This window comes from Papio anubis, chromosome 7, assembly GCF_008728515.1.
Source record: "Papio anubis isolate 15944 chromosome 7, Panubis1.0, whole genome shotgun sequence".
In the NCBI taxonomy this organism is placed as follows: Eukaryota; Metazoa; Chordata; class Mammalia; order Primates; family Cercopithecidae; genus Papio; species Papio anubis.
This window is the reverse complement of record NC_044982.1, coordinates 52,320,507-52,338,086: the sequence shown is the minus strand read 5'-3', so window position 1 is coordinate 52,338,086 and position 17,580 is coordinate 52,320,507. Positions and strand designations below refer to the sequence as shown.

Here is a 17,580-nt window from a genome sequence, read left to right as displayed (position 1 = left end):
AATACAGGATTCACTTCTCAGTCAAGGAGGACCTTAGTAACAGTACACTTAGCACTCAGCAGTTATTTGACCTATTTTACTAATGTGTTTGGGAAGGAGGTTAATTAACAGTGGATGGCTATATCCTTAAGCTTAATTTTTCCAACAGCCCTGCTCATAAAAGGAAAAATTTAGTATGTATTGAAGGAAGCAAGCAATTAAGTTGCACAAATAGTGAGCTCATTGAACTGCAGCTGACTTCTATCATGTCAAAGAACAACTAAACACAGAAGCAATAAAAAGATTGTTGCCACGACCACCACTGAGAACCGACTGGCAATAAAGATGAATAACTTCCTACTTGAAGATTACTGATTAAAGCTTTTTAGAAACCAAATGTTACACATAGGCATAAATGGAGCAAAATATTTTAATGCGTGTTTGGCAGGTTCAGAAACACTTTATAGTCAATTTTAAATGAAGGTTTATACAACAACAGTAAACTCCACTTAAAACAGCCTTTCCAATTGCTGCTCCTGCAAGAAAGCTACAGTGCTCCTCAGGAAGGCTTGAGTCATAACTGTGGAATAAAAGTCCTGTACCTTACAGTAAGGGAGGGTCGATGGGGAGTGGAATTCCACAGGACCAAGTCCTCTGAAATCAAACCCAAGAGCAGAGCCCTAGAAGTCCATTCAGATGGCTGTGACCCTTGAAGGCAAGTAAACAGACTCCCTACAGCAATAACCAGGAAATCTTTCTCTCCCCGGCAGCCCTCTGCTCCTCTTCCCACCTCTCAAAGCCCCCAAAGGTCAAGTTTTAGCCCAACCTGCCCTTCAAGAAAGTGCACTCACATCTAGGAGTTCAAGACAGGTTGGCATCAGAATCGGCTCCCAGGACTATCAGTGTCAGTGAGGTGGGACGGGCATGATTTGACAAGGAAAATGTGTCTGACAGAGGATTTGGCTCTCAACTTACAAGTGTATATGGAGGGGTGTGGAGAGTATCAGCTTCTTTGAGGGCTGGACCCTACCACTTACCTGCTGCCTTTGGAGGGGATACTATAGAGGGTTAAAAAAAAAAAAAAAAAAAAAAGAAGAGGATGTTTGCCTTCAAGGTTGCTTATAACCTAATATTAAATAAATAAGTTGTCCTTTGCCTTGCATTGCCCTCAAACTCACCACTGTGGAGAATTAAAACCAGCTTATTGCAAATAAACCAGTTTGCCATCCCACATCTATCCTTCCCCTCCTGCTAGCTCCATCTTAGAATGTCTCTACAATGTGAGGGGGCTGAAAATATGCTTTTCTTCTGAACATTTCCTCCTCAACTTGGGCTTTAAGGGATCAGAGTCCAGCAATGAGATGATGTTATGTTTTTCCCTTTCCTGTGCTCCAACCCTTTCCTCCCTCACTCAGATATGTCTTTAGTGAGCTCCTATGGAGCTTATTTCTTCTTTCTGTACCACACAGCACCCATCAGTGTCCTGGTATTCTGTAGTTGTTTAGCATATGCTTTTTAGCTACCATCAATGGGAAAGGCTTACCATATTTCTGCCCCTTTCGAAGACATACTTCCTCTTAATCATTGCTGCTGCAATCATCAAAGTAATTGAAACTGGACAAATGATTTTGTGTCATAACATGAAGGGAAAAAATTAAAAAGCAAATGTAGTGTTCTCAACTCACTTGGGTGGGAAATGGGACACAAAATGGTCTGAATAAATTGTTAAAGCTCAGATAAAGCACACAGCGCCTTAAACTTACACTCTAGTTGGATCGATCCACCCATTACACACTATTTTCCAGAGATTCAGAGCTGAATTTGCTGTTTGGGATTCGTATACAATGTGGGGAATTCTAACTGCAAATCAAATTCATACTCCTAACATCGGAATGGCTTTATCAGATGAGAAGTAGATATTTGGAATTTAATAACACTTCTCACCACCTTTCAAGAGGACTTGTCATTGAATATATGGTGTGCAAATCTGGTAAAGAAAAAAGAAGAGTTTGAATATTTGTACGAATTACATTTCATTTGTAGGAGGAAATCACAATGGCACAATTCCTTCCTTCCATTTAGGTTTCTCCACCTAGAAGTTGTACAGGGGCTTTCAGCTCCAGGCTCTCCATTAAGATATTCTAACACTATACACCGAAAGTCTGGAGATAGAATGAATTGTACAGCACAGGAAGGGGGGTGGAAGAAGAAAGTAACAACAGTTCAGAGATGGGAACTGTCTGCTCTCTGGAAACCCCTCCAGTCTTAGATTCACTATTCAAACTCCAAAGGCCAAGACTCTTCAGTTCCCCTGTGTAAGAGAATAAGAAAAATGCCTAGGAAAGCCCACGGTTTCCTTCCTCATGAAGGAGAGGAAGCAGCAGCGGTAGCAGACGCCCATGTGCAGCCATCACTTCCTTGGGGGCTGGTGTCCATTTCCACCCACTGGGATGGGGTCTGGCAGCTTTCTAACCAGCAGGAGATACATGATCCAAGAATCCACTTTGGCTCCAATTTACCTTTATAAAGGCCAGTTCTGTCTAACTCTGAGAATCCTATAAGCGTTTGTGAGGATTTCTAATTGTCTCATCCACAGGAGCATGACCAGAAAAAGGGGAGTTAGGTCAAAGAGTCTACCTTGAGTAAGGCTCAAGATACTCCTCACAGACACGTTGAGATTATGGTAAATAGTAAATAGGAATGCATTCAGAAGTAGTAGAGAGCAGATATATCTTTTCTTTCCCTCTTTTGAGGAATCAGAAAGTGTCAGGGTCCTACACTTAAAGGAAAATAGGGTATAATTTTAATAATGGAATCCAAAAAGAATGGCTGTAACAATCTAGTTCAAAAGAAGAAAGAAATGGTATGTATAATCATAGTGTATTATAAACGTCAATTTACACACTCATTGTTTTCTCCTTCAAACATTCTTCTCTTAAAGTTCTTTCTCTCAGTTCATGGTTTCTTCATTTACTAACCACCTGAACTACAAACTTCAGAGCCATCTGTAAATCACCTCTGACTCCCACCACATCCAGTTCTAGACTCAGAATTTCTCTCATTTCTGCTTTTATTATCTCTGTCCTACATCACTTCACCTATACCTGGATTATTACAATAGCCTGCCAATGGATCCCTGTCTCCACTTGCTTTGTCTCTACCCCAAGTTATCTTTAACATCCCGAACAGTTACCTTTCTTTCTTTCTTTTTTTTTTTTTTTTTTTTTTTTGAGATGGAGTCTTGCTCTGTTGCCCAGGCTGGAGGGCAGTGGCGCAATTTCGGCTCGCTGCAAGTTCCGCCGCCGGGTTCACACCATTCTCCTGCCTCAGCCTCCCGAGTAGTTGTGACTACAGGCGCCCGCCACCACGCCTGGCTAATTTTTTGTATTTTTAGTAGAGACGGGGTTTCACCATGTAGCCAGGATGGTCTTGATCTCCTGACTTCGTGATCTGCCCATCTTGGCTTCCCAAAGTGCTGGCATTACAGGTGTCAGCCACTGCGCCCAGCCCCGAACAGTTAGTTACCTTTCTAAAGTACAGTGATAATCATGGTGTACCTTCTCACTCCAAACACTTTTACCAGCTCTCTGGGGTTTTTTATTAATAAAGTCCAAATTTCTTAGCATAATGTTCAATGTCCCTCAGGAACTGAAAATACTCTATTCTTTGAAACTCACCTGTCATTTTCTCCTCATACACACCTCACACACAGCTAATGCTCAAGTCGAAACAGACCTCTCTCCTTTCCTTGATTGTATTACGGGCTTTCACACTTTTGGAACTTAGCACATTTCCTCCATCTTCGTCTATTCAAAATCTTATTTCTCCTTTAAGGACTAATTCAAATGTCACCATCTCTAGGAACCCTTACTGGATTCCTAGGCAAAATAAATTGTCCTCTCCTCAGGGAACATATGACACTGTGTTTACCCCTTTTTACCATGTTTATCCCAATCTGACTTAAATTCATTACGGCAGAATTTTCCATCTCCTTCTAAAGGACAGAGACAGTAGTTAATCCCTCCAAAAATGACCCTGAGTACCCAGCATGGTGCCTTAAACAGCACAGGCATTTTATAAACATTTGTTATATTAAACTGACCAGAACAAAAATTAGGAATTTTCACTAAAAGTTGACTGGATGGAAGACCAAGCTGAGAATCATAATCAAGGACAACTCACAGGGAAGGAACGAATTTGAGTAAATGCTGCCCAGAGGCCCATGAACAAATCTTTTATAAAATAATACAGATGGCCTGATCCATTACTTATCAACATTTTTGTAATGGCACATACTTGTGAAGGGGTTGACTGTGATTGAGAACTGCCACTCTAAATGGAGAAACTACCTCTTTCTCAGCAGTAGGAAGTTAAATGCTGTATTTGAAAGAACTCAATCAGGGATTGACAGATAAACAACACAATTTTAAAAAACTGTATATACACAATATAAAGATTATATATACCATATACTTGTATAAACAAATTTATATATATATAAAAATTTTTTTTTTTTTTTGAGACAGAGTCTTGCTCTGTCACCTAGGCTGGAGTGCACTGGTGCAATGATAGTTCATTGCAGCCTTCAACACCTGGACTCAAACAATTGTCCCATCTCAGCCTCTCAAGTGTCTGGGACTACAGGTGTGGACTGCCATGTCCAGCTAAATTTTTTTTATTTTTTGTAGAGATAAGGTCTCATTATATTGCTCAGACTGGTCTCAAATTCCTGGCCTCAAGTGATCCTCCCACCACAGTCTCCCAAAGTGCTGGGATTACAGGCATGAACCATCACACCTGGCCAGATATTATTATATATCTGAGATACTATTTCATTTAAACATGTCTACACACAGAGATATAATGATGTTTTAGTAAAATAAATATTTAGTTCACCTTTTTGCCATAATTCCAAAGGGGGAAAAAAGCCAAAACCAAAACCACCTCTTTAGCCTGATTAGCATTAAGTAATCAAATTCCACTAGCCTGAGCAATATAACGAGACCCTGTGTCTATAAATAATTTTTCAAAAATAGCAGGGCATGGTGGCACTTGTCTATGGTCCCAGTTACTTGGGAGGCTGAGGTGCGAGAATCTTTTGAGCCCAGGAGGTCAAGGTTGCACTGAGCCACGATCGTAGCACCACACTCCAGCCTGTGCAACAGGGTGAGCTCCTGTCTCCAAAAGTGATCAACAACAACTCCCTGTTACTCAGAAATCTGAGACAGACTCACTGCAGTTCTCCTCCTTCTTACCTGGAATAAAAAATGGACTCATACTTCCAGAAGAAAAGCATAATTTTTCAAAATCTCCTCAAAAGAGTCTTGCCTCTCCCCTAAAACTTTTCTGAGTCAACTCTTCCTGAGATGAATCACATTAAGAAATGAATCTCTTAATTGTACCATATAAGCTAAACAGTAAGCCATGACCTCATCACCCTGGACATAATAAAAGGGCAGAAACACTTGGGCATTTCAACATCTTAATTCCTGCACTGCTCTGGTTTATTATAAAGCAGGCCTGTGTTCAGGAAGACATTTTTTAAAATGCTTTTATCTTCTTTTTGCATGTTAGCAGATCTCATGGTCTCTTTTCTTTGCAGATGGAAGCCTGAAATGTGCAAAAGCTAGGCAGGCAGACCAATGTATTTATTTGAGAAATAAAAAAACCCAGTTATGAAAATGACACATGGATTCAAGATGAGCTAGAAGCAGAAGGACCTTAAACTACACAATTACTCCCCACAAGCTCAAGCCAGAATCAAACAAAAAACAGAAATAAACAAAACCTGGAGCTGAACAAATATCTGAATGCCACAGCCAGACTAAAGAAACAATAAGAAACTGGTGTAACTGGGCTTGAGAAGACACAAGGTAGAAGCACAATGCCACATTCCTTAGGTAGCATATCACTTTCTGAGTCTTGATTTACCATGACATCCTTTGTGTGATGACTACTGGTAACATTCTCATTTTGCTAGAAGTAGCACTAGTCGGTCCAATCTACATGTGGATACTCTACAGAGTACATCCCATATGGGCACAAATCTTTATCAACTCTGTATCTGGAATTGATGAGTAAGTGTCCCTAACATAATGGTCCAATGAATTCTTTGAATAATTTTCTGAAAAAGTTAATCTCTCTGTATGGAAAAGAATGTACTTGTGTTACTTCTATAAGTAATGCTAAATATATATATTTAAACAAGAGTTAACACTTTAGACTGTTAAAATCACAAAATGCATTTAACATGTTTAGGAGGATGGAAATTGCCTCCAACATATCAGAGAGGCAGCAGAATCAACAATATCAGCTAATTCTATAGGCTCAAACCCTGACCCAGAGTGAATATTCTTCCTTTGCATCAGTTCCTAGCCACATAGGTCTCTTCATTCCAAGTGGTTTTAGATGGTGCTGTTACTTGAAAATAGCTGTGAGCATGCTATTTTGCATTCCACTGTTTCTCGCAGTCACAGTGTCTCAATCAATGGGCCCTTCTGTCCTCCATGTCCCAGTTAGGACTCCACCTTAAGACTAGGCTCACAGGAGAGAGTGGCAAAATGGAAAACTTATCTGGAAGCACATAGACCTGGGTTCATAATTCACCCATAATATATTCCATAGAGCTGCATGGATCCCAAAATCTCAGTTTCACCACCTGTGAAAAGGGAATAACCATTTTTATTAGCGATCTGAGACTCAATAGCTATGAAGTAGTGATTTAGAAACGGAGCTAATTCTACAGGCAGACACTTTGGTAAAGATTAGGCATATTTCTCATGAAAACTCTCTGGAAACAGTGGACCAGATTGTCAGAAGTTACCAATGCTCAGAAAGATTCTGTTTCATAATCAAAATGAGATCCCTTTCCATAACTGTCAACATCAAACTTTAGTTTCATGATTGATGTGGGCTTTAAGTTGCTAATATTTAAAAAGGCACTTCACTGACTGTGGCAAACACTTACATTTTCAGCAATCACATTTCTGTAAGAAAGATAGCACAGGAGGAAAAAAACGCCTACTGTAAAAATCTTTTGTACACATACCTTGAAGAACTCATTTCTAGGACTAGTCTGACACCTTCAGAAGATAAACAGTATTGTCTCAATCAATTACAAAGATTTTAAGGAAGACAATGCCTCTAAACCCTATGCATTGGTGGAGTTATAATTTATTCATATATCATTTAAGAAAAGCATTGAACCAAACACAACACATAAACACATGAAACTTTCCTTCCTTCCATGTATTCAACACTGAAAGGCAGCAAAAGGAAAAGGAGAAAGGAGGTCCAACTTCCCAGGGCCCCCTTCCTGAAAAGAAATTTCCACTTTACTAAGCATGAATGAGAAAAGGCGTGTGCATTAGCATAATTTCCAAGACATTTCTGGATTCCCTAAATAGGAAACAGTATATTTGGGATACTTAAAAAAACAAAAACAAACAAACAAACAAAACTTTGTATTTAACTACAAATTGGTCAGGTTTTCTAGAGAATTGGAGGGATGCTAATGTGAGAAACAGAGATTAAATATTCAAGGCCATAATAATAATATATGAATTTAATGCTATTCTAGGACTTTTTCCATCCAATTTTAAGTACATAAAAATGATTGGCATATAAGGATTCAGGGACAGAAATATTCTTGTTTTTGTTTTCACGATTTACACAATAACCTTGAGCAGCCTTATTTTATATTTGCTGCTGTGTTTGCTGACTTGTCGGTGTTTAGATCAAGTTTTAATATTTGCATCTTTAGCTCACCACACAAAGGCAGCTGGTTCAGAGAGGTGAGGAACAGGGAGGGAGGAGTTGCAGGGCTTATCAGGTTATCCAAAAGGCCTTGTGCTCATCCTTTGTAAACAACAAGACATGTCAGCATCCCTGGCTGCTGTCATTGCTGACAGTCCTCTGAAGACCATAAGTGTTGCATTCTTTAAAGCTGGATTGTGCCCAGTGAGAGAAACGATAGTGTGAGATGAGGAGGACTTCGTGGATATCTGAGTACCTTGGGAAAAGAGGGGAATTGAGGCTTTTCACTCAGCAACCTAATGAAAACTAGACAAATAGTCTTGCATTTAATATATAGTTTTCACCAATTCATGCTTCTTTTGTTAGGAACAATTCTAACCTGTATAGGAAAAAAGATAGATATAAGGAAATAATTTCTCATTGACAAGAGAGCTTCAGGTAAAGCAGTGCTTATGAAAGGACAAGAGACTAAGTTTACATTGGTAAATTTCCATTGCACAACAATTTCATTACTTCAACATCATAGACCCCAAAACTTTATGTGCTTGAACAAGTAATCAAATGCAAAGGATAGAACTAAATAATCCATCTGGGACAGCGAGGACTGTATACAAAACACAAAGAATAAAATAGAAGTCTTTAAGGAATATGAATAAGAAATTGTGGCACAGAAGGGCAGACTTGAAAATAAGTTCCAAAAGCAGTATCTAGTGCTTTAAAGAATAATGAACTTTATATGCTCTGCTTTGAAATCCAAAAAGATATATTTTGAACAAAGATACACTTGTATAAGTTAACAAGATCAATAAAAATCCTAATCCATGTGATTCTTCATTATATCTAACCTCAAACTTTTAAAATGTATAAAATGAATATCAAATGCTTTTCATGGAGACTGATAGCATATGCTGAATTAGAATAAATTTCACATTATAGTATGAAACACTCATAACAGCAACTAGTAATATGCTATATTCAAGACTCCCTTTGTTATGACATTTAAGCTATGGATTTTGAGGTTAATAATGATTCAGGGAAGTAAATTTATTTTCCAGTGTTTCCATTTTCTTCTTCGTAGGATAATTCCCTAAAAGTATTTGCTCCATTAAATGGTCTAAAATGTTTGAGAGGACAAAATGTCTTAGGCCTACTTGTAAAATATTAGGCTCCAAAACTTTGAAAAGGATCATCCTTCCAATATCAAATCCATCCATGAAATAAGGACCATCTATCTCTAAAACAAGGCCAGGACTTAGCATTCCATTAATCTAACAATATAGTATTTAATTTGGATTTTTACTTGTTTCTATATCATAAACACTATTTGATGATACAGAATAGAATCATAGATTAATCTTCCCAAGTTGGCTTTTTCTTTTATTTTAATCCTCTTTAATCTTCTTGACTGAAGCTACCAGACCATTATCTTACATAGCTATAGGTTAAGAACAGAGCCTGGAAGTCTGTCTGAACCACAGAATGCAGAGAACAATGTAGAAAAAAAAATTGCAAATTTCTGGAAACTAAATAAAAAGTCACTCTTGTGTTCCTAATTTTTCTATGAGCAGAAAAGCAAAAGACCCAGTGGCATGGCCCAGGCAGATACTACCAAGCAGCTTTCCAAAGAGCAAATGGTAAAAATAAAATGAAAAAGATTTGCCTGTCATGGGAGTTGGTCAATAAAATGCAACAGTGTTTATTACAACATTTAAAGTCTGTGATTAAGAACACCAAAAGGCCTAAACTAGAAAGGTTTTCAGCCTGTAATTTCCCTGCAGCCCTGGCCTGTACTTCCTTATGAGTTAGCTCAGCGGGGCTTTTTTTCCATGTCCATCATCAGCTTGTAATTATTGCCATTCTCAAAGCTATGCCAGATGGGTCTTTAGAAGCAGGCATGCAGCTTGTTTATGAGAGAAAGAGCTGTAATATTACTCTACACAGAGACATATCTGGTCCTACTCAAAGAGCCCTGCTCCTCCCTCCCCTCCTCCCCCAGATCTCCCCTACTACCATTCTCTCTGCCTTCCCTAGACATCCTCTCATTTTCAGCTCCCTGTCCCAGCTGAATGGCCTGGTGACGGGCTGGGACCATGGGGGCCAAGAGATAGCTATATCTTAAAGCACATGGCCTAATCAACACCTTTCATCATTCACATATGAAAATGAGGCGACACCCAGGGAAAAACAAACTGTGGACTCTTTCCCCTACATAATGTTGTGCAGAGGCTTATTTAAAACACAACAGCTGAGCATCTACCTTTCAGAATACAGATCTGCAGAGATGCCAAAATGATGCCTTCCATTTCGCTTTTCTGAAAATTCCTCATTGGCTGGAAGTGAAATTCCCGGCAAGATTCTCCCTTTGCCTGGTAGGAAGGATAAACATTTGTAAGAAGGTTGAGGTCAAGGAGCTGTGCAAAGCAACACAGGGAAAGGCAAGAGCGCCTAAACCGGGTTCATCTGGTGATAGGCCCTGGGGTGTTAGGTATCCCAGAGGGCCAAGCAGAGCTTCAATCAGCGGTTAATGAGGCAAGACCTGCAACAGATAGCCACTTTTAACTTACAAAAGCTTTTAGATGTCTCTGTTTACTTTGATCCATTTCAGTTAATTTGAGCCTGGTTAGGGTGCATTTTCCTTTTTTTTTCTTTTTTCCTAGATAAACCCCCTGCTCCCACCCCACCCCCCACCCCCACCCCCACCCCCACCCCCACCCTCACCCTCACCCCCACCTCCACCTCCACCTCCCAAACAATAGTATCATTTACCAACTTTATAGTTGGTAACAAGTTTTGAGATCTTCTGTCAAGGTCGGCAACAATTATATTAAAAAACAAGGAAAAAAGGACCTGTACCATAGTCTGACTCTAGGACGAAAATTTCAAAATTCCACCAGCGTAAGATAAATGAAAAGGGTGGCGGGACAGGAAAGGTTGCATTTTCAAGGGAGATTTGGAATTGTTTCTGATTAGGTGAAGTACACGTTCTTTTATTCCTTGTTATTTTACTCGTATGATGAGCAGAGAGCTTTCTTTGTTAAAATGTTTCAGAGCGGATAAAACTAATTTACTGGAATGTGAAATAATCCAGAAAGAAACTGTACCTGATGGTCACAGGCGGGGAAGGCACTTTAATAAACTGGCTGGAGTTTCCAGGGCCCCCGGGCTGTGGCTGGGACTCCCGGTTTGGGAAGCAGAGAAGACTCCTGCGTTAATGGATTTGCACGTGGGTCAGCCTGTTAATGGGGATGGGCTGGTGTAATGAGCTTTTAATTAGGTCAGCTAGATGTTGACCCCACTATACTGTATGCCTGCGCCTGGGGGTACCTCCCCACCCTCAGGAGCGGGATAAACAGTCCTGGGAGCCTTCCCAGCATGCCCCCAGACAACCTCGATCCCGGCGTGCTCTGGGCAGCTGCCTTCCCAGCATGCCCCACCGGCCTCTCCTGTGCTCTAGACCCGTTCACCGGACGACGATAGCCTCTTGTGGACACCGTTTTCTTAATTCCCTCTCCCTGCTTCCCTTGTGTGCTGTGTTCTTCCAAAGCAGTTTGTCTTCTTTCTTTTTTTTCCTTTTTTTTTTTTTTTGGAAACACAGTCTCTCTGTCGCCCAGGCTGGAGTGCAGTGGTGCGATCTCAGCTCACTGCAATCTCTGCCTCCCGCGTTCAAGCGATTCTCCTGCCTCAGCCTCCGGAGTAGCTGGGACTACAGGCTCCCGCCACTACGCCCGGCTAATTTTTGTATTTTTAGTAGAGATAGGTTTCACCGTATTGGCCAGGCCAGTCTCGAATTCCTGACCTAGTGATCCCTCTGCCTCAGCCTCCCAAAGTGCTGAGTTTACAGGCGTGAGCCACCGAGCCTGGCAAGTTTTTCTTTGTAAAAAATACATAAATACGTGTGTGTGTGTATATATATATACACACAGACACACACATATATAATATTTGAGGCAAATTTGTATATTTATAAAGTCCCTGGGTCATTTAGCTGATAAAATTAATTTCACAAATACACATGGACAGGTTTGGTTTGACATATATATTCCTCAAAAATAAACTTTTTTCAAATGAACCATATGCCTATTTTCCACTCCCTACCCCTGCCCTGTCTTCTACATTTCCAGGCAGTATGATGAAGATACGTAATAGAAGGAACAGGATGAAATCCTTCTGCACTTCTACTCTTAAATAAATTGGAACTACTTTAAAGTGTTCTCTTTGAAATCCTGTCTACTGAAGACCCTGGGGAACCATCAAGGAACTAAAGTTAGGAAACCTAATTTTTGCTTTGGGTCCTTTTTCTTGGGAAAGGGAAATACTAAGTACCCAACCTTCCAGGAAGGGTTCCAGACACTAACCATGCCTTATCTGTAGCCCTCACATTAAGGTCTCTGTAGTAACAGTTTACGTTTATTTTGCTCTTTACCAAGTCTCGAAAATGAAAGTAAAGTTGGTTTACCACTTAAGAATACTAAATTCTTTGGTTAAAGGGCATTAAATTCAGAGAAAAGTCCAGATGTCTTCAACTATAACAATAATGGTAGCAGTTAATATTATAATAGTAGCTGCTAATAACAGTAATAGTAACAGCTAATATTTATTCAATGCTTATTAAGGGACAACTGTGCTAAATACTTTAGGATTCTGCATAATTTGTAGTGTTTAACATACAAGCTTACTAAATTTTTCAGTTAATGATGGTGGCAGTTGCTAAGCTGTAGGCCAAGTTATTCCTTTCGTTCACAGTCTAGGGAGAGATGACACGGGCATGTTGAGTCACTCAAAACAGGCTCAAACCACCCTAAGGAGTTTGCCTGATGAAAGGTTTTCCTTTCCTTCAAAGCCACTTTCTGTGTCACATGACCTATATCACTCCAAAGATAATAACACTTCATGTTTCCAGAACACTTTTATCCAAAGATCTCAAAGCATTTTCAAATGTTAATTAAACCTTCACCATCCTGGAAGATAGCAATGCCAATCTCACTGTTTAAATACTGTATTCCAGAACACAAGTTGTTCTAATCATTGAAAGGGAAATGGAGGCCTCTCTAAGCAAATCCATTATGCAAGCCACTACCCAAACACTTATGGCACCCAAAATTCTCCTGTGTTTCCTAGGAAACCACTGCAGCATCTTGATTCTAAATTGTCCCCTATTCCCATTGATTGTTTCTGCTGAAAGAAACAAATGCAAAAAAAAAGTGGGTTGGACAGGAGGGAAGCAGAAAAAGACTTTCGAATAGTTCCCACTTTACTCAGGGATAGAAATGTAGGTAGAATGATATGCAATATATTTCTGCAAATATATTAATTATCTTGTCAAACAACTAAGCACTTTTGCTATATGCTTTTTCAGTCATTGTGATGACCACATGGGGAAAAAATAGCCAGTTTTTCCCATGACATAGATGTGACTGTTCAGACTGCAGTTTACCTGTCCGCCTATTTAACAGACATCAAGAACTTACTCTCATAGAGAGCAGTCAGATTTTAGTCAGTTTGTATATCCTTTTAGTCTAGATAAACGAAGACCATGTGACAACAAAAGCCCTGGAAGATCTCTTCCTGCCTTCTTTCCAGCTTCCTCTCTCTCCACTATGACACGCTGGCTTTTTCTCCATCCTTTTAATGGGCCAATCATTTTTTCTACCCCAGCGTCTATACACAGGGTTTTCCTTCTGCATGGAATGTTTTATCCCTATTCTTAATGAAACTCCTACTCTTCATTCTCAGATCAAAGGTCACTTCTTCAGAGAGGCTTACCTGATTCCCATATCAAAATTAGCTTCTTTCTATTATTTTCTCTCATGGCAGACTGTTTTGGTTCTTATAATTCATGAGATTTTCTTTTAACATCTCCCTTCCAGACTATAAGCTCCAAGAGAACAAGGATGGTGTCTATTCTGTTCCCACTGTATAGCCTGTATCTGGCACTTTGGACTCCCTCAAAACCAATTCGTTGAATAAAGGAATGAGTGAATCAATCTTTTAACCTGGTTTCAAATCACATTTTTCTTTTGAAGTGATATTACAGGGTGAAGAGGACAAAAGAGAAATTGACCTCAGAAGTTTGGTTGTAATCATTTAAGGTCTTAACTTAGGTCTATGAATACTGAGAATAACAACAGTCCTTGAATGATTTCAGTAAATATGATTTTTGCTAAATATTAAGCCTGTGAACTAAGTGTTTTATCTACATTATCTCACTTATCCCTCACAACAACCTGAAGAGGTAGACGCCACTACTCTCCCCATTTTGTGATCATGAAGACTAAGTAAGCAATTTGCCCATGTTTCTGAGACTCCTCCTTTGTTTATTCATTTGTTAAGCCCTCACTATTTGTCAGGCAGTACAGTGGGTAGAGCAATGGGAAAGACAGGCATGGCATTCTTCTTGGAGCTTTTGTCTTGAATCCTCCACAGCAATAGCACAGTGCATTCTGGCAAGTAATTAGTGCTCAATAAATACTTAAAATGGTGTAAACCAAGTTTAAAAAAAAAAAAAGACTGAAGCACTGTGATTGAATCCCTTCAGAGTTTGAGTTTTCACAATGATGCTACAATCCTGGTGTTTATTACATGACTTGCCTGGAGAGTTTGTGGTTTGGCATATACTCTATAAAGGTATGATGTGCCGAAAGAGTCATAAGTCACTCCAATATTCTAATAAAAAATACAGTGATCATGATAACAAGAGTTTTCATTAATGGTACCACAGAGCAGCCGAAACGGTCCTTCTAAAACACAAATCAGATAATGTTTCTTCCATGATGTACAACCTTTAAGCGTTTCCCATTGGCCTTACTATAAAATCCAAATTCCCCATCTCCATAACGTGGATTACAAGAACTTGATTCTGTTTCTGGAATCATGTCCCTCCTCCACTGACTTCAATTACACATTCCAGACTTCATAAAAACCCTTTCTCTCCTCCAATACTTGTAGGCCTTGAACATGCCATTTCATCTTTTAGTAACATATTCCCTGCATCCTCACCATAATTACAATTCTTTTCCCATGTTGAGGAGAGGGTTTATTTGTGTGCAGGATTTTTGTTGGGAAGTGCTCTTCAGAACAACATCTGTAAAGAAGAAGGGAAGCAGGATGGGGCAGAGGGAAATGTTAAACTGCCATGGAGGTGCAACTGAGACCTCAGCCGAACGCATGGCCCTTCGGAATTGTCCTAATTGAGGCAAGGAGGTAGCCCTTTTACCCCACCTGTCCCTAGAGATGAGATAACCTTAAGCAAGGCTGCCTCCTTCAGCAGAAGGCAATTCCTGGATAGGACTTCAGCTAAGAGCTGTCAAAGGCAAGACTACTGCCACCTGGGAGATAAGTGGCCCCGTCCTTAAAGTGGTATGTGGTGGTACACCACAACATCCACTACAGTCTCGTTACGTGTAGTCATCTTTCAGGTCTCAACTTAGAGGTCCCTTCCTCTAGAAAGCTTCCCTTGATTCCCTAAGCCTAGGAGAGGAGCTCCTCCTAAGTGCTCCCAAGTACCCACTGCTTCCCCATCATGGCATGCTTCATTTTATATAGTAATCATCTGTTTGAATTCCCTCAGGAAATTATAAACTACATGATTAACATCCTATCTATTAATACATAGATGTGAACAACTTAAAGAATGAGTGAAAAATTAACAATTCTATTTTGATTTTTAAAAATTATTCACAAACACCAAAAATGTCTGGATGACCATTCACCAAAATATTGTTAATTCTTATCTCTTGGTAACAGGATTATGTTTGATTTTTATTTTCTTCATTATAGCTTTTGGTATATCTAAATTTTTATAAGCACATTTGATTTTTGTAATTTAAAGAATGTATACAGTAATCATTTTGAAGAAAAAAATAAACATAACCCTTATTAGAATAATAACTAGCATCAATACTCACCATACTAAGTTATTATTTTGTACTATAATTTATAGTTCATCATGCAATTCATCAGAAACAATTTGACATAAATATTCTGTTTAATCTGGACAAAATTTCAACAAGAAAGGCAGGTATGGTATTCTGATTCCTACTGGATTGCAAAATAAAGCCAATCCCTTCAATCAGAGTGAGTTAGTATATCCCCACAGCCTAGAAATTCAGAGTCTAACATGAGTATTTCTCCAACATGTTCATTTTTAATGAGGTCTTTCCAGGCTTTAAAGAAAATAGTTATATAGAAAGAACATATAGATGCTGTCCCACTCTATCTACCTAGGGCTTGCTGTCTACACTCCCTGTTCTCACTTTTCTCAATCTCCCCATTCTTATTAATAAAAGACAGTGTGATGTCTCTCCCTGTCTTTATTTTGATCATTTGTTTGCACAAGCCTAATCTACAAGGCCTGCTAGATTTGAAAGCCCTGTTTTCCCCTCACATCTCATGTCACCCCTTCTTTTCTATGATGATAACATTTCACGTATGTATAGCACTTTCCAGAAGGCTTCCCCATATATCACCTCACTGCATCCTCCTGACAAAGCTTTGAGGTCTGCACATCAGATAGTATTACTCCCATTTTAGAGATAAGGAAACCAAAACACAGAGAGGGTATGTGACTTGCCAAAAATCACAGTTAGTTACTGATAAAGACAGGACTAGAATCCGGGGACTTACAGAAAAGCTCAGAACCCTCTGTGTTTTTACTTTGATCTTATAGTCTAGCATACAGCCCACTGATAGGGTCCTACAGGACCTAAAACCGATTACAAACAAAACTGATGAAAGCAAGATTGTGGGTTCAATCTCTGGGTAGGCCTGCTATGATCTTTGCATTGGAGTGGTTTAACGTATGCAATAGACCTACAGATGCAAGGTCTAAGTTACAAAAGGACTAGTTGAGAGTGTGTAGATGATTCAGCTCAATTCCATCACAACAGTATGTTAAATAATTTGGTTACCTATTCTTTTAAGGCTATATAAATACATACACATAAATATATAAAATAATTTCTCTAAATACACTGTAAGAATCTATATTTCTATAATTGTCAGTTTCTGTATCTTTCTCTCAAGTTTTCCCAGGATAGTGTCAATTTGTGCCTATTGTCCTGGCACAACTATTAATGGCTTTTCATTTCACTCTCAAAAATGTCCCAGTGTGTAAGATAATTTATATGGTCATCCTTATATACACCTTAGAGAGAACAAATGAGCAATTTTAGTAGACACTGAACAGTATCGACTTTCAAAGTGGCATGCCCCAAATGTTGTAAGAAGGGTTACTGTTATTGAAATACTCTGTTGGAAAGATTCCCAGTGTTAAATGGCCTTTGCTAAAGACAGAGTAGGACACATATTCCTTTGTGTTATATTGGACTTACATTTTAAAATGTAGTGAAATTCTGGCTAGCTTCAATCCATTTACTAAATGGTTTGGGTTTTTCTGCACTTCATCCCCTCACCTGATATTATATCTTTGTCTGATTGCTTATCAGAAGTGTTCCTTTCCACATTCATTTTTTTAAATGAGAAGAAACAAATTAGAATTCACATTGTTTTGGCTTAAAATTATAGTGCCTGCTACATTTCCCAAAGGAATCCTGCCAAGACAACGGCCTCAAACAATAGCTATATGCCAAGGTTTTCATGGTAATTCCAGCTCGCACATTTTGAGCTTGTGCAAGTCTTTTTCCCCCATCTATAATATGGGGAGAATATCTGCTCATTGGTTGCTAAAAAAAGAAAAGAAAAGAAAAACCATAGATGATGTTACGACTTACCCAACTAATGAACTGTTACATTTGGTACTCCTTAGAAGTCCCAGTACTGCTTCAACATACAGTTCGGGTCCTTGTGGGAAACTTACAACCTTGTTACTGGAGGACATACAAGATAGCA

General features: G+C 39.2%; 1 protein-coding gene across 4 annotated transcripts in view; it reads right to left on the bottom strand.

The window, feature by feature from the left end:
• The window catches only part of BMP4 (bone morphogenetic protein 4), a 255,091-nt gene that overhangs the window by 217,178 nt on the left and 20,333 nt on the right, over positions 1-17,580 (bottom strand). For 3 of the 4 annotated variants that reach the window (XM_017960327.3, XM_017960325.3, XM_017960326.3), the window contains exons 2-4: positions 17,463-17,558; positions 10,836-10,967; positions 9,992-10,100 (exon numbers count right to left, since the gene is read on the bottom strand). The gene's annotated coding sequence lies outside the window, so the exon portion shown is untranslated. The remainder of the gene's footprint in view (positions 1-9,991; positions 10,101-10,835; positions 10,968-17,462; positions 17,559-17,580) is intronic. The other variant, XM_017960328.3, reaches the window with a different exon arrangement.